Here is an 18788-nt window from a genome sequence, read left to right on the forward strand (position 1 = left end):
TTTGCCTGAGTTAGTTTGGCCCCATGTTCTGTTTTCAGGCAATTTATTTTTGAAATATATAATAATATGAGGAGCCAGCCTTCATCCAGAAGTGGTGTCCCCTTCAAGTGTAGCCTTCAAATCTTTGTACCTTGAAGGACCTATGATTTTACTCAAGGCATTTTCACTGCAGTTCCCTTTTAAAATGATATATGTTTTACAGTTTTCAGGTCAATACGAAATTGTGTGACTCTTTAATCCCTCCTTTGTTTTTATCCCTTTGTTAGTGCAGGTGGACACAAATGCAGAAGACAAGTTTAGGTAAGAAAACAAAAAGGTATTTTAATTCAACAAGGCTCTTTCAGAAAGCAGGGTAAAAAAAATATATATATAATCCGAATAAACTATGCACAGAGAAAGACTAGAATAACCAAAAGCACAGGAACACATGACTGATGTGGAATAAAGGAAACAAGACAGACTGACAGTGACAAAGGGAGGCACAGAGAACTCAGAGCAACCAACCAAATAGAACACAAATCGTTCAAGAGGCAGAATCATGACAGTTTTACTAAAGATGCTTTATAAATACCGAAATCTCACCTAATTTTACCAAATAGTATATCTTTAAAAAATACCGACAATTTCCCACAGAGTGGTTTTTACACAATATCACTCAAACTGGATAAAAGGAAAACTGGATAAAAGGAAGGTGTAAGTGGGACAGAATCAAAATTATCTAGAGCGCCCATGGTGGAGGACAATTAGCTTTTCTTTTCCTGACAATAGGAAAAATAGGCCACAAAATATCATCACACTTATTTTTTAATCAGAGCCTTTATTGCCAAAACCCACCTCTACCATTTATGTTGAGGAAATGTTTATATTAAGTTTCCAGGGAAAATAAAATAGTAAACTATCCAATCAGCAAGCTCGCACTTCTTCATTCTTGCAGAGGGGCCTGGTCCATTCTTTTGGTTTTCTGTCCTGAGACGGGTCAGGCCATTCATAACCAATGGGAATGCAGCTGAGGCCTTGGAGGGGTGAGTTTAATCTGCTATGAGGATAGTCTTAAACAAACTGGACGGTATATTTTCTCTAAAAGAAGAACAAACAACTACACACTGTGGTCACTATAAATTCTTCTGTGGCTCTGAGCTACGTCACATGATTCCTGACACATTTGAAAAAGTGAATAGGTCTAGTGATGTCACGTTAACAAAGCATATATAATACTGAGGATGTTGTATGGTATTATTCAGATTTCATATTCATATTATTTATAATCACTGACATTGAAATCCATCAGAGGAATTCATCACTGGAAAAACTGTCTGCACTAACCGCAAATCTGGAAGGATTGTGCAGTGTCATCAAGAAAGTATCTCAGTAAAGTAAGGGAATATAAATACTGTGACAGGGCTGGGCTGATTTTCTTGATACACTTTTAGCAAACTTTAGCTGCAGATGAGTGGAAGCCATTTGAAGCTGACTGTCAGCTCCTCTGACACCGAGGTCCATAATCCTATGCGAGATATCTAAGCCACTTGAAAAAAAAGTAATTCTCTTTTAAATGCTTTAAACAAGAGTCTGGATTTGACAAACGTGGCCACTTTTCTCTGTTATCATGCATGCAGGGACTGACCTATTTGGTTTTTGTTTCGAGAAGGGGGATTTATATCAGAGGGATTTATATTTTTAGTTATGGTTATATTATATTGTATTTCAGTACAATGCAATGTGTTACTGATCTTTGCAAGAAGCTGACATTTTGCTTTTCCCTAACCAATCTACTCAAAAGCATATTGTTTCTGCAAATTTATTTAAAAGGATATACTGAAAAACAATGTTGAAATAAGCATTCCGATTCTTCAAGGTTGGCTCAGGTGTCCGATGATGTCTGATGTTTATAGACCTTGACTGGTGTCCACGCTGAATTCACACTTGTCTAAACAGGTCTCACTGCTGTTAGTATCTGAGCGTCCAAGGTGTCTGAGACGGGCAAAACTATTTTCAGCATTGAAGGTCCCAGAGCCACAGTAGTCTCCATTTTTAATTCTTAGACCCCCCACAAGTGTAACTGGTTGTGAAACTGTCTTATTTTAATTGTGCTGCCTATTTATGACCTACCAAAGCAAATAAGACAATGAGGGAGAAAAATTGCTTTGTCTTTAAACTAGGCTATGCGCTAGGATAAAGGCTAAGTTAATGGCTAACCCAACCAGTGTCCCCTAGTCTGTTCTTTGCCAACTCCAGGTCTCTTGCAAACGAGATGGATGAGATAAGAATGAGAATTACTCTACATTACCTCATCGCTATGCATCCTGCAAACAGCTGTGTGTTATAGTGAGGTTTGATATTCCAGCCAACTGGAAGGCCATATACATTGAGTGACTTAGTATTGTCTCGGGTGGGATATTCCCTTTGCCCTCAAGAGGAGGGGGAAGTATGGATTTCTTGTACCTGTACAAATGTATTTAATACTTTTGTTAAATCAGTTATAATATTGTTAAGGACTGTCTTTACTGACAGTTCAGGTTTTCATGACAGAGGACAATGGGAACGCTAAAGCTCTTTTGTCCACAGAGGCGCCAAAATCAATGGAAATGAAAAGTTCCTTGTAGGACCTTTACAGAAAGAAGACATTTGCAACAAACAGGACTCCTAGTTCTGGCCACCTGACAGCACTGAGCAACTGAGGGACAATGGCCACCCATGGCCTTGGATTCAACTGTCGTTCATTATAGTTTAGCTACAACACTTAGCTGTTTTTGTCACTTGAGGGGACAGTCTTTTTTCTAGATGCTGAGGCAGAAACTCCAGGTGAGCATCTGCCCAAAAAGCTTCTTCATTAGCAAGGCAGACATCTAGCCTACTTGATTTGTATTTTCAAATAGTAACATATGTTAGGTGACTTAAGTGTCTCTCCATGAAGATATATTTAAAAATGCCTTTAGATCACAGTGCTGGGACTGAGACACACCTTCTTACCTTTCGCTAGATCTAAATGATCTAGGTTGTCTAGCCATGAGAAACAACTCCAGTAGCACCAGACACACTTTTGTGAGCTAAATGTTTAATGAAGTAGGCCTCTAGTCTCCAGAGTTTCCTGACGGCCAAGACCGTGGTCGTCCCAAGCTGTTTGAACCGTTGGCACAGGCAGCTAGAGCAATGACAGCCAAGAGTAAACTGTGTCTGAGAAACATAGTGGTCCCGAGCCGTTTGAACCACTGGCACAGGCGGCTGTCTCAGCTAGCTGTAAAACTGTGTGTGTGCGTCTGTGAGAAAACACAGACAGCCGAGGAGCATGGAAAGGATGGGGAATGTCTTTGAGTGGTCGAAGATGTGGTGGTTTAGTTTCAGCATAGATTTATAAATTAGCACAGCTTTCTAGATTCCCACTATGAGCGCTCGCTGTTGGCGGGGGGCTGCTTACCTTTGAGTCGAGGGTGTTAACATTTTTATACATGCCATGACGTGGACGACCCAAACTGTTCACTCAACATGACCACTGACCCCTCAAGGTCGGGGCCGCTTTGAAACAGTGGGCGGCGTTGCGGGGCCATGTTTGACCCATAAAAGGTGATTTAGTAATAAATGTGATATTAAAACCATTTAAACAAAGCACTCCTGTAATTTCAACAATAACATTTAAAGGAATAGCTTGTGTGGCTTGTGTTTGAATGTGAACACAGTGCCGGGCTGAGGATATCAGAAGAGGTCACCATTTCGATCCAGTTATGAGACTCTAACCATAGCGGTGACTTGATGATGAGTGAATTTTCATTCTTCAGGTGAACTACCCCTTTAAGTTACATAACTTGATTGTTTGAGGGGACCCCCCCCCCCACCCAGATGTGAGCACCTGCCAAAACCCCTTCTCCACCAAATCCCTTGAGCAAGGCATGACGCGCAGCAGCACACATCCACTGGACGTGCGTTTTAAAACCTGACTTTAGTTTTCTTCTGATGAGCTCGGGGATGGTGGTGGTCGCCTCCCCGCTTCTTTCCGGCGGCGTCGCCCCCTCCTCCTCCTCCTCCTCCTCCTCTTCCATGTATTATTCAACTTGAGACCACAGAGCCCGGTGACGTCAGAGAAGTCGCCGAGCCGCCGCCGCTGCTGAGCCGAGAGTCGGAGGAGAGGGAGCGAGCCGCTGGATGTGGAGCTCGGACTGTGGAGCTTTTTTTTTTCCTTCTTCCTCCTCGGGACCGCTCGGACTTCTTCTCCCCCTCAGAGTAAGTAAAGTGAGTCTCCCCTCCTTTCCTGCACGCCTTTCTTTTGACTCCTGAGATTCCTCCGCTGCTGCTGCTGCTGCTACGGAGTTAGCCGTCCACTTCCTCCGCGGCTGAACACTGTGGTTGTGTGTGCGACTTTACTTCCGACACCTCTGTTCCCTTCTCCGCGTGTCGGTCCGGGAACACGCCGCTGCTGTGCCTCCACCGCGGGTCTAACGGGAAACTTTAGTTGCGCAAGTCCGCGCAAGGTGGACTGAGCTAACCCGTCGAGTCCGTCCGCTCTGCGCGGTGGAAAAATCTCCATCTTTCACCACGCGTCACTTTAAAGTTAAAAACAAAACACGGGGAGAAGAAATGTGCGTCAGCTCCTTCTCCTGACTCCTTCGCTGGATGTTAACTCGAGTCGTGTGCAGTCGCTGTGCCGCTACTTCGTAATGATGGAGGAATAAACAGTGTAGAACTGTGCACGTCGGACCCTCACTCTGCCAGCGAAAAGTTTCCACATTCATCCATTAGAATATTCTGTGTTAACATGTCTAACGCATGTTTCTTGTTGTTCCCTCGCACAACCAGACTGACATGTAAATAAATAGTCTATGTGAAATTAGTCCAAGGGAAATATATGAGAGGGGGGGTGGGAGTGTTTTACTTCTTGCAGTAAAACAATCGGAATCCTCTTCCGCAGAAAGTCTCTATATCTGACACTGTTTCTGTCACGACTCTGTCCAGATCTGGAGTCACATCTGTTCTGCTCTGTGACCAAACATGACACATCTCCCAAGGCACTGCTTTACACTTTGGCTCATGCGTGCTGTGGCCGTGTGCAGCCTCCATATGGATCATGCATACATGCATGCATGTCTCTGAGAATGTAGGGTAATCCTGTTTGAGAGCATCACTTGTATTATTTACTCAGGCAGGGGAGGCACAGCCAGACACTCAGAATGAACGAGCTCTGCGCTTTTTAGCTCTTCATCTCCACATGTCATGATATTTTGTCTGCGTAATTGCTTTCAGCCCCACAACAGAGGATTCAGCCTGGTGTCAGCGTTGCAACTTGTTTGGTGTTTCTGAAAACTTCAGTAATAAATGCAGCCAGTGCTTTGAGGACGAATAAGCATCTGTCACTTCTAGTTTCCCTTTTTCCCTAGTTCTCCTTTCTTGGCTGAGGAGTCACGGACTTCTTTGGTTGTGAAACAGAGGTTTGAGAAAACCTGTTGAAGTCAGCCCTTTTTGGACAAACGTACATGTGCAGTTTCCAGTCTGCCTCTGAACTGGTTGATGGTGTAACATCCAGTAAACGATCTGTGGATTATGTTTTTCCCAGCCACTAGAGGCAGTAATTGAATAGCTGTTCTCCAAGTGGCTCATAGTGCATGCTGTGGAAAATCTGCATGAATTAGCCTGTGGGCTTCTATTAATTGAGATTCAGGGGGACAGCTTTCACTTCCTCTAGCTGCTTTACAGCACTAAAACAATGTGCTCATGGAGATCTGAAATTAAGAAGCATCACATAAAGGTCATATAAATTTATAATAGTCTTGATTCAGCTGAAAATGTCTGGGCACCCAGTGCGATGCCACCTTTTGTTTTATGGAGCTGGATGAGCTTTGGCTTAACACAAACATTTCTAAGAGTGCGGTTGAAATATAGCAGCCGTGCAATACCTTTTGCCTTGTGTTCAGGTGCCATCAATTCAAGTGCATATAAGATATAAAGTTCTTCTCCATTCAAAGTTGAGCCAAAGAGTGCATTGATCCTATACATTGGGAGGTTATGACAGTGTTTCTGAGCTGCAAATGCACATATTTAATACACAGTCTTCCGCAAAATGCCCTTATTTCACATAAAGATATGACTATAATAACCCAAACAATATTGATTTATCAAGACACATTTCCATGAAAACAAAAGCATCCTTGTGGAGAACACAAAGACGAAGAAGGACATATTTTCAGCCCATCTCTGCTCCCGCTAGTGTCAGATGATAACTGGCTAACTAATGGCTAATGTTAACTCTTGGCTGCTCTTCCTCAATTGCCTCTATTTATTTACAGACTTTTGGCAAGACCTTTCTTAGCTTGGCATGTCATGTGTTGTTATTTTCAGAACAAGCCAGGAAACTCATCAATGCAAGACATGGTTTTGCAAGATATTTAATAGCAAAATATTTACTTGATGAAAAATTGTCATCTACGTTTGTGAGTAATTTTTTTTTAAGAATTATTAAAACTGATACCGTAACTATACACTTGATTTAGTGACATTTTATTTGGATTTCTTAATACATGCAATATTACCCAAATAACAAGGGAAACCCAGAATCATATTTACTAAGCAAAATAAAAGGACACAACAACAAAAAACAATCTCAGTATCTCAATAAAATTGAATATCATATAAATATCAATAAATACAGATAAATTAAACAAAATATATTATATATCACTATATCTAGTATCTCTATCTAGTATTTCCACATTTTGGTGAGACCAAGCACAAATTCAACAGACGTACCATCCTTTATACTCTTATTATGATAATATTGTCCACCTCGAACTAATACCTTTACTGACCACACTCTTAGGAAAGACATTTTATTTGTACTTGGGATATTTTTCCACTGCAATTTGAGTTGATTTATTTTAGTCTTTAGTCTTTTCCATGTTTAAATGATCACACGTCTGTTTCTTCCAGTGGTGTAGTGTGGTCTGTATTCGAGTCACTTTTAATATCATGTTATATTGTTTCATGGGGTTTAGGTAGTATAGGTAGTATAGGTATGACTTGTGTGTCCATACTCAAGCCTGAGGACAGGGATGTGGGGGTTTGGATTCAAAGTGAAATGTAACACTGGGTTCAGTTGCATCAGTACATTAAGCACTGGCAGCCACACAGTCAAGACACTGGCTTTAAGATACTTGCCGCAGAAGATCAGCAAGGAAATGGGTGGGTGGAGGTGGGGGGGACACAATCAGTCACCTGCTGAGCTGAATCAGACTTCTCCTGCCATCCTGACTTCTTCTTGTTATCAGTGTTGTTACTAGAAGATGGATCAAACTGTGTGACATTGTGCCTCTCCTTTGCTTCTCCCTGAAGCCTAATATTCCTAATAGTTAGAGGAGAAGTGATTAGTTGAAATATGGTCTGCTCCTGCTTTGATAATTAATGAATTCTTTCAGTCATTTTCTGAGCCAGAAATGAAGAAAGAAGTAATAATAGAGGGTTTGCTGCTCGTCTTTGTCATCACTGTAAAGTGAATATATTTGGTTTTTGACTGGTGATCAAACAATACAAAGAGATATTAGGACCTTAAGACCTCTCACTATTTTACATATCATATGCCAAATTGAAAACAAAAATATTACCATAATAAAATATACTGAAAATTAGTAGTTGTATTAGTGAGTTTTCTAGACATAGCTGTGGCACTCTCTCCTCAAGCTGAATTATTATTTGTCACTTTGTTTTGCAGGGTGAAAATTACATTATAGTTTTTGACAACATGAAACTTCATATGATTCACATTTTGAAATATAAATATCACCTACATTTATATACATATAGGTATATATATATATATATATATATATATATATAATATTTAGAATAGCCCAACAGAAGTATCTGTTTTGTGTGTTTGATTTTTGGAATAATTGTGTAAGCTTTAAGATGACAGCAGGGAAGTCTGTCTTTGACATACCATAGGCTACTCTACATCACAGCATCCTTCACAGGCCATAATAAATGAGTGAGTATATATATCAAACTATAATCTCTGAGGTCATGGCAGGAACTGTTTCTCTTTGGTGACTCATCTGATGTCAAATGGTACTGATGATGACGATGATGCTAATCACAGCTGATTTTAGCCAAAACAACTTTCTCAAATAAATATTCACCTCAGTAGTGGCATGCACAGTACACAGATAGTACTTGATGCCTCATATCAAACTCTGCAGTGATTTCATGCACAAACATGTTGGTCAGTATTTGTTATGTCTGTTGTTTTTTGGCATTGTGTTCCAGATAAATAATCTGCTTTGTTAAGATTCCTTAAAGCAACATTTACTTTGCCTGTTTTAGCAGTTCCATATTACTAACAAAAATCAAAACGTACTTGTTTAACATTGTCTCAGTTGGTTTCTGTCCTGCAAAAGCTGCCTGTTGGCCAAATAAACCAACTAGAAATGTTATTTTCAACTCATCCAATTAAGCTTCCGACTATAATGATGCTCGACTTTGACCTTTTCTATCAGAGCAAGTGCATCCTCACAAATTAGACACACTGGCTTGTCTTTTATGTTAACAGGAAATAACTTTAACAAGTAATTGTCCAATTCTCTTGTAAATGGAAAAATATCTACTTTTCTTGTCTTGACAGTCACCATGTTGCTTGTCAGCAATGGTTTAAAACAACTACCTGTGTGTTTTCTTCACCCTGACTGTGACCTGACAGGCAGACAGCTAGAACAGACCACCCTGAAGGACATGTTGATCTACTGTTTTTATGTTATTTTATGTTATTTTAGAAATACAAAAAAATCTCCCGGATTTTTTTTCTTTCTCTGCTACTGTAATGTTGACAGCACTCATATTTTACCCCTCCTGCATGCAGTCAGTAGGTTCAGCAGACACTTCATGTACCAGTGCGCGATCCCACAGTGACTGATTACATCATTACTATCTGCCATCGCTTTCGAATTCCTCACTGTCTCCAAAAAGTCCTTTCCACCCTAAGCTATTGGAAAGCAGAGGTGACTCCGGCCTCATTCACCATCAGAAACTGTCTTCCACCACCATCATTGTATCTGTTACCTCTGGGATCACAACAGAGCAGGAAAATTATAATGCTAGTAATTACTGACTCAAAGTTTTTATCGAGTCTTTTTCAAAACAAAATCCTCCTTATGCTAAGGCTAAATCAACACCAGTGACTTGCCTGAATCAAGATAATTGATATTTTTGTCTTGCTGGGTGAAGCTGTTGACTCTCGAAAATGTCAAAGCCTCTAGTGTCACCATCTCTGTGATTGAATTAATCTACTCAGCAGTTATCATACATCTCAATTAATCATGGGCTTTGACAAAGGAGATAGCTGAGGGAGCTTTGGGTCTAACCATGCTGCTGCCTGTTCATACTCGTGTCCTGTTTCTTTTTGTCGTTTTGTCTTGGATGAGACTGGTATTCTTTTGTTAACTAGAGGCTCCTTTCAAGTGCTAATGGGTCTTTTTTTTGGTTCCCATGATGTGTCACTCTATAAGTATATTAAGATCCACAAAGAGGGAAAAAAAAATAAAAAATTTAAAGTCCTAGACACTTAAAAAGGTATAATTTACTGTCAGAGCTTTGATGTTTGAGCTGAAAATAATACTTTCCTGCCACGGTCTGCAGCACAAATTAAGCATGATTTTATACTGTGATGTATTTCGAAGAATTTTTAAGTGAATTGAAAAGATGTGACACTATGACATTTATATTCAGTCTGCCATAATAACGTGGATCCAGGATATGTTCACAAACCAACAGAATGCAAATATTACACATGTTTCATACAGTGAAAAACAAGTTTATAATTTTCAATGTCACATCTCAAAAGATCAAGGTTTCTGTGGCGTTTTTATCTCTGTCAGGTCAGAATCGACCAATCCAAACTTAAGTCATGCCAAAGTAGTGACAGTGCTTCTTCTTCTTCTTGGTTTATCAAGAACTGTTTCAGAATAGATAGAAACATTTACATTTAAACAGTTATGTGGACCTTGATATGTCAGTAAAAAATGTGATAAGGGGGAATTTAAAGAATCATGACTAGTAACAGAAAGTGGAACCACATAAAACATTGTAAAAAAGCCTTAACCATGAACATTGTCTGGTCTGGACAGACGGTTTACTGTAGCTGGACTTGCCTGCTTATGAAGCCAAATCAGTTGAGGGTAAATACAAATTTTAAACAAGTGAAGCAAACAAAGTTCTAATTACAACCTTCAGCATGATAAATGAATAATCTTTTTGGCCTTTCTCCTTGGATGCCACTCAACAGACCGGACCAGAAATGGTTGAAAGTGTCTAAACAGGATCAGAATTTAGTACTTTCTGTGCAGTTTTGTTTCACCATGGCACCTGATTGTGGTACCAATGATCAGTCTCATTAGTTTTTTGTCCGTAAACTGTGCATATGGTCAAAATTGAAATAATCTGTGGAACAAACAGAATTGTGATAATGATATAATTATAATGATGGTGTGTCAAAGCCCTTACTATGTAAACAATATCTTCTGTGTGTAATGTGGGGTGAAACCAAATGGTTCTGTAATCATAGCTTAATTAAATTAAGGTTTAAAGTTAATCTTTTAATGCTTATTAACACACTTTATCTTGTAACCTTGTATTTTTTTGCCTCCACGTCTGTAACTATGGCTACCACCACATTTATGGGTGCTCAAAAGGGCGCAAATGTATTCGCGAGATTGAGTTTGATGCCAAAACTGTGTTGGTCTGTATCTTGCATAGACATTTGCATTATACTTGTTGCATCTCTGCACCAGGTTTACGATATGGCCCATTTGTCTTTAAGCTTTAACCACAGCCCTTTAAACCTTATTTTGTAAGGTGGACAACAGAAGATGTATGAATGTGAAATGTGTTTTTGTATTCATAACCATCTGTTGAAAATTGACATTTGGAGGAAATGTCTTTAACTGTCTGCGGGATATGCCAGAATGTAAGTAAATCACAGCTTAGACAAGGGAAGCCAGTGATGGAGAAAAATGAGCAGGCGAGCGTTTGAGAAGAAAGCTCCCATCAGCCTCATTACATTATTGCTTTCAAAATGTGACTTCAGACTTTCTCTCATTCGAGACAAATCCCAGCCACTAATTTTATTTGATCTGGTCTATGGCTTTCTGAGCAGCCCTACATGCTGGGTGCTGTTTCTGCCTATGTCATACTTTTTTGCTTAGTTGTACAGTTTCAGTCTATTCATTTCATTATTAATTTTCTTTATTCCTTCAATGTGTATTTTACCTGTGATGCACTTGTCTTTGTGTTATTCAAAACTGAGTCACATCTGAATGTCAATGAGGATTGCTTGTCATAGATTGGACATATAAGGTTGTACATTTTGATTAATCAAAGTCTCTCTGCAATGCAATTTCCTGACAAACGTGCTTCTGCCTGTGTAGGGGATAAGCTAATGGGATGGGAGACATGGCTTTTTGCAATTAGTGCTCATAGCTTTCAAAATTTAATAGTGATGGTCACTATGAATGGAGTCAGCAAGCATGGACCGAATCCTAAATCAGCTTGTAGTTTTGACATTTTGCATCTTTGTCCTTATCACAACAGTGAGCTCCAACACATATAAAGGAGTTGACCTTTAATTTGCTGTGGAAAACAAAGCTGTTAAACTTCTCTTTAACTGTGTGTTAATGGTCTGAAATATTTCAAGTGTCAATCCATAGGTTGATGTATTGCATATTTTTTGTTTTGGTGGTAAATTTATATTCCTGCTGCTCAGTGTATGATCAAGACCCCTTGGCAGCTTATTCAACTCATGGCTTACCCACACTGTAGTACAGATTTAGTTATCCACTCAGTCATGAAAGCCTCAATTCCCCTCGCTCAAACATCGAATGAAAAAATCCTAGTGGCTAAAATAAAATGCCTTTGCAAGAAGGTCTTGGAATCCAATTAAAACAGAATGGCTTCACAAAATATCTGAAGGACAACTTGGTGATTCTATGTCACATCAACAGATTGTAAAATATGAAAAAACTCAATGTAAACCATGCAGGGAAACATGATAAGTTTAACACAGCAAGTAACTGAAAACAAATTTAGACAAAACACCATGTCTGACACCTTGGTTTTGCTTTAAAGTATTATGAGATTATTTTCTGCATTTTGTTATTAAAATGCTCTTCCCTCAAAACTCTGAAATTTTGAACCTCCTACGAAAATACTATAACACACACACACACATATATATTTATTATCTAAAAAAACTATAAGATCTGAGTGTTGTGGAAAATCTGCTGATCAGTGGTCAACTCATCAATGATGAAAGCGTTCAGGAGCCCTTTGACATCTTATGCTGAAATATTTATTGAAGCTTGGCCAAGGAGAAAATCAGAATTCATCCACACAACATCTGTGCATGATGCTCTCTCATATTCTGAAGTCTGCTTTCCTGCAGTCACACTTTAAACCCCAACAGATCATTTAATCTACGGGTCTGCTTGTGCCTAAACAATTAAATGTATTTTCTAGTTATGGAGACAGTGTTGCGCAGTCTCATATCTGTGATGTCTAGGGAGTGAAGCCTTTGACCTTCGCCAAGCTCTCGCACTTCTCAAACACAGCAGCCTGTTGCACTCTGATCCTCGGTGTTAAGGAATTTTCATAGACACTGTCTCTTGTCCTCTCTGGGGCAGTGTGAAGATATAGTGGACTCCAGAGCATGAAATAGTTTATAAATCAGTTTTCAGAGAGCTATAATTTGACAAAGATATCTAAGACATTGAAGGAACCTTTTAATGGAGAAGAATCCCTGGAAATATCAAGCATGTTGCAGGAATAGGTTAAAATGTAATGATGCAAGGAACTTTTCAATTTATCAGTAACGCCTGTTTGTTGGGTCACAACCCCTTTTTAAAGCCTCCGTATCTCAGAAACTAAAGAAGATATAAGTAAAACATTGTGCACACTACTAATTGAAAACTATAATGGGCTAGTTGGGTTTGTGATATCACTATATAATACAATTAATATGAAGCAAATCGAATGTGTTTATTTGGGCTTCTCTGCTGGTTACCTCTGCCAAACTATTAGACTGATTACCGTGAAACTTGGTGAAACTATGGGTCATGGAAAAACCTGCATGCTTTTCAACAATTCCCTTGATTTCTCAGAGAATAATTCATTGATCTTGATGAAAAAAACCAAGACATGTTTAAGAGGAATGTTATTTATGAGTATGTGCAATTTGGTGCAGATCCAAATAAAGATTTGCGTCAAGTAAATTTAAATGTGGCAGAGGGAACTGTTGGCCCGGGGTATGCACTCTACTAAGTGCTATTGTAGTTTGACATGGAATGAGACATCCACTGAGGAGATGAGATGATTCAAGATTTGTTTGTCTTATTGAGTTATCTATGTGAATATGGACGTAGGCAGGAAAATATGCAGGACTGGCTAGTCCATCTGCTACACTGCTACATTAATGCAGCACCAGTGTCCCATCCATTTGACTTGCATTTTGTTAATATCGGGAACGACACTTTCTCCAATGAAAGTTATGTTACTTGAATAGTTTTTAGTAATATATAAGTAACTAGAATTACTGCACTGTGGTTCTAGCCCTCTGTCAACCAGTGCAAAAATTTGAAGAAATTCCCTCAAGGCCTTCTTGAGATGATTGCTGGACAGAAAGACAACCTGAAAACTTGATCTACCAACTGTCGGACAGGTTTCAGTAAAATGATAGAAAGACATTTCAGTAAATATCTTGGTAGCAATAAGTATAAACAAATATAAGATATCCTTATCTGAAACATATCTTTTGAGTATTCAAACCCAAAACCTAGAAAACCAGTCTTAAATCCATTATTAATAGCATTATTAAAGAACAGTAAATGCAAAGGAAAACCTTTTAGCTGTTTGCAACTACAATGGCGTTAAGATAGCTTTAATCACTGAGATTTGCAACCAAATGCTAACTCCTAATTAATCTGATTAATTGGTCTAAGTAGTTGGAAAAGCAGAAGATCTATACATATTTTGATGTCTGGTATCATACAAATACAGCCACTAGTGAGCTGGTGAGATGAAGAGGTGTAGGTGACAAGCATACAGTATGATGCATAATATAGTGTGACATTTTCCTTTTATTTTTGGACGAGAACATGGAGCTTGGGGTATCAGACATTAGCCTCAACTAGGCTCCTCCATGTATTGCCCTTTGTCAATTACTGAAAAGCAGTGTGCACGGCATAGACAGGCTTTTGATATCTATATTTCATCATGCTATCACAGATTCTGCTCAGCATTCATGGAGCTGACAAATAGCATTTAGATCTAATGGCTCTGAGCAAATTGGACAGGCAGACAGACTAACACTGGTGTTTCAATTTGGCTGAGGCTTTATAACGCATGTCTTCTTGATCTGGCCCCCAAAGAATACGCCCGTGCAAGGCATCCCTAGCTAACTCAAGAAGTCATCAAGTGTGAGCAAAAAGGACTGCTTTTTATGGCTTTTTTATTTCTTGATGAGTACCATTAATTTCAGGGGGCAGGCCTCACTGCTTTGCAGCTGGCATGTTTTTTATTCACCATTATCCTCCTGCTGGTAATGAGTTGGCAGAATTATGTGTTTTTTATTAGTGATGTTTAGCACTTTAGATGGGAGACTGGTTTCTCTGTTCATTCTCTGAGTAGACTGCATATCTCACCCTCACAGGCCTGAATGGCTATTTATGTGTTGTGGATGTTTTGCCAGGGCTGCAGTCTGGAGTAAATACTTATACTTCTCAAGTGCATTATTTATTTACTTCTACACTATCAGCCTGGAAGCTTCCCCCATAAAAAATCATTCACATTAAAACTAATGAGATTTATTTGGGCTCATTACAGTTCCATTTCCCTGTGCATACATAGTCAGGGTTTTAGTGTGGTTCTAATACTGTTATTTGTGCCACACACACACACACACACACACACTTATATATATAAATATATATATATATATATATATATATGTCGCTTTCCAACTTAGACAAAAAATGATAAAATTGCATAGTCAGAATTATTTTTTTGTGCAAAAAAGTCTCTGGACTACACTTCTTCAGTTCTGTCATTTATCCAGTTTTTTTATGAACTCCAACCAGACACCAATTTTTGCATCTGCTGTACAAAATCTGGCATGTACCCAAAGCCACTTCCCATGCATCTGACATTCTGTCAACTTTCCAACTCTTCTTTGCTCTAGCCAATGGAAATCATAGTAATTGAATAACAAACACGGAGGAGATGGCACAGTATGGTAAGGAATGACAGGCATCAAGTGGTTTTCAATCCACTTGTAGTTACATTTTTGTTTTTGGTCAAGTTTAAATTAACACATCTTGAAATTGCAAATTCATTTAATGTGTGGCTAAAGTGGGACAGTTGCTGATTGACCAAAGCAAAATGTAGTGAGGAAGCATGGAAAAAGACTATAAATCATGACGCATGTGATTTATGTTCATCATGATTTATAGATAAACTTCCACTCAGCAAAAATTAGACTTAAATCAATGCATATATATATATTTTTTTCCCTGTTCTGGTCTCCACCAATGTTACTATCGACCTCAAGCTGTTAATGCTTCTGTGTGTCCACCAGCTAGTTGCTAAATGTGTCTGGTTGCTGTGAACTATAGGTTGTGGGCTGTCAAATTTAAACAATGAGCTTCAAAGCTTTGCAGAGCTTGGTTCATAGTTCTCTGTAGCTATTTTCTCCCGAGCAACAACTCCACCATTACATAGTGACTAGATCTATTGATAATATGATTTCAAATAATTTAATTAAAGTGTTTGTTCTGGAAATGTTTGATTTTGTCTTGTCATAGCAAACTTCCACATTGTATTTTATAGCTGTGGACTTTATATTTAACACTACTGCATAATGATATATCAGTAAAACCAATAACTAAATGACAATTGGATAGTACAACTCTAGTGTATCCCTGTAACAACACAAGAAGATGACCTCTCATTACCTTGTTAGTGGCATTTAAATATTTAATCGTGACTGAATGTAAATACATAAATGAAGATGATGGACATGGGAAATTGAATAAAAATCAATACTTAAAAATAAGACCCATCAAATTTTCTGAGGTGGTAAATGTAGATTATTTTCAGTCCCCTGTTTTGTTGTGTCTTTGCTTTATCTAGCTCACCAGCTTGGTTGGTGGTTGTTTAGAAAGCTTGTCTGGCAGTAAGGCAAAAAATGAGGCCAGTGAGGAAATCCAGTGTGTAATTGCAGCGCTGACAGCAGTCCGGGTTAGCTCTTTGTGCAGGGGCCGAGAGACAGACCTGGAGGGAGACTCTTCTGAGACTGTTGATGCAAGCTTGGTTGGATCCTGTACAGTCTCTTTGGCCCACTGCCACAGCAGCTATAAGATCATTCTTTCGGAAGAGTTATAAAAGAAAATTGTCCCTGAATTATAAGTGCTTCCCTCACAATAATTTTTACCTTAATATCCACTGATCAGCCACAACATTTAATCACCTTCCAAATTTTGTGTGGTTCCAAAACAGCTCTAACCCATCAGGGAGCGGACATGTGTGGTGTGCTCAAGAGAGAGAGAGGAAAGGTAAGACATCTGGGAAAGGAGCACTGCACACACGTAATGATCTATTATGCTATTAGAAGTGTAAAGAAATTGAGGTCATTTTATATCTGTGTTAGGACAAATAAGATGTCTTATTAATAATTGGAAAACATGGCACTTGCTACAAGTGCACCAAGAGTAAGGCTTACTGCAGCAAAATCGAATACTATGGATGTCTACAGGTACGAGCAATTTAAGGAAAACATTTTGGGTGGGCAATTCACATTTATATGTGGCATAATCATAAAATCTAGCTCCATGATTAACTAGGAGTCTTGAGCTCTAGTAGGCCTGGGCTGATAATCAATAAATCAATTAATCGCACGATAAATTAAAATGGAAAACTCAATAATTTTGCTGGCCTCGATATATATCGCCATGTGCATGCGTGTTTGTTTTCCTGGTCTCTCGCCTCCAAGCAGGCTGGATGACAAGAGGGTTCACTCTGTGCTCGGTGTCAGCACCTGGGGGCATTTGTTGCGGAATGAGTGAACCCTCTTGTCAGTCATCCAGTGTCTTTGTCTCTGTGGGGGGAGGCGGGGCCGCTAGCATTGGCTCCACACACAGAATGCAGCAAGTGAGCGTCGTGCGGAGCAACGCGAGGAAAAAAGATGATTGCAAAGCCAAATGCCACAGCCCCGGTGTGGGAATGTTTCGGCTTCAAACCGAATGTGCAAGGTGAGCCCATCAACACGGACGAGCCAGTGTGCCGACTTTGTTCAAAAGTGGTGGCAACAAAAAAAGGCAACACAACAAACTTGCATGCCCACCAAAAAGCATAACCACCCAGTTTTCCCAGCTGGGGAAAAATACTGCACCTCGAGATGCAGAGCCTTCGTCCCGACAGTCAACACTCACTGAGGCGTTTGGTTGACAAAGTAAATGTAAACGGAACAGCGCAAAATGGTGTGTGCTCACAGAAAGTGTAGTTCGCGACATCGCTAAAGAAATGCTTCCGTTTAATACAGTTGAAAAGCCAGCATTGAGAGAAATGCTGCAAATGTTTGACAGACAGTACAAATTGCCTGCGACAAAATACATGTCACAAATGGCCTAAAAGTGCAATTTTGTTTGTCGAGACTTGATAAGCCATTTTATTTATTGTTTTGGTTGTGTGTGGTTTTATATTTGAGTGCTGTTTTTTCTTAACAGAGACGGGGTCTTTTTTATTGTTTTTGGTTGGGATTTTTATTCAAGTGCAATTTTTGCTAAGACTGAGAGTCCATTTTATATTTTGTTTATTGTTTTTTGTTTGTTTTATTTATTTAGGATTTAAACGTTTAATTACAATTATGGTACAAAATGGTAAAAAATAATGAGAAATAAAAGCTCATTGTATTTGAAAGGGTGTGCATTATTATGATATATTATCATGTTGACAATAACATCGTTTATCGGCAATAATTTGTGGGACAATATATCGTCCAGCAAAATTTGTTATCGTCCCAGGCCTAAGCTCAAGTTATAAAATCTGTCTATTAGTTTGATATATTTCAGCTGAGTTTGCGGCTGAGCTCTGCTGTTGAATTAGATCAGCTAATCTACTTCTGAACCAGATATTTGTACAACCTCATCTGCTGTATGATTGTCTTTTCACCTGTCAGCAGTCTCCGGTGAGATGCTCTGGTATGTGCCAGGACACAATGATGGAGTTATGATCAATAGCATATTTCTCTGACTGTATGGAAATCTAGAGTGGCACTGGTTAGTAAGCAGGATTATGCAAAAACTACAAAACAGATACCACAACATGTGGTGGAAGGATGTGGTAGGGGTCAGGAAAGAACCAATTAAATTTTAGTGTGTATCAGAATCTGATTTTGTTCCAATTGTTCCAATTGCTCAACAATTTTGTGATTTCTCAGAGAATAATTCATGGATCTTGAAGATAAATATCAGGTGTGTTAAGCAGATTATTGGGCCCTAGAAGATGCACTCTATACAACATAATGTTCTCAGTCTGTAAAGTTGATAGTAAATTATAGGCCACACTATTTGGATACAGCTAATTCAAAATAAACAGCAATCTCTTTACAGATTAATTCAAATGTTTGTCAGACTACTTAAGGGACAAAAACACCACCAAAGCATAAGATATATTGTTGCACCTGGTTTTATAATGCTTGCTGAAAAACTGTTGAAAATAACAAGTAAGGAAGAAAGACAGAAAATTGAATAAAGGAATGGGAGCAACAATCT

The 18788-nt window shown here is 39.0% G+C and overlaps 1 protein-coding gene across 12 annotated transcripts in view; it reads left to right on the forward strand.

Annotated features, from left to right (window-relative positions):
• The first annotated feature begins 3879 nt into the window (after positions 1-3879).
• Positions 3880-18788, forward strand: part of gulp1a (GULP PTB domain containing engulfment adaptor 1a) — a 70524-nt gene continuing 55615 nt past the window's right edge. For 2 of the 12 annotated variants that reach the window (XM_020099737.2, XM_020099740.2), the window contains exon 1: positions 3886-4224. The gene's annotated coding sequence lies outside the window, so the exon portion shown is untranslated. Of the gene's footprint in view, positions 4225-18788 lie in introns of all 12 variants that reach the window. The other 10 variants (XM_020099736.2, XM_020099738.2, XM_069532403.1 and 7 more) reach the window with 7 other exon arrangements.

Source organism: Paralichthys olivaceus, chromosome 10 (assembly GCF_024713975.1).
Source record: "Paralichthys olivaceus isolate ysfri-2021 chromosome 10, ASM2471397v2, whole genome shotgun sequence".
NCBI classification, from domain to species: domain Eukaryota; kingdom Metazoa; phylum Chordata; class Actinopteri; order Pleuronectiformes; family Paralichthyidae; genus Paralichthys; species Paralichthys olivaceus.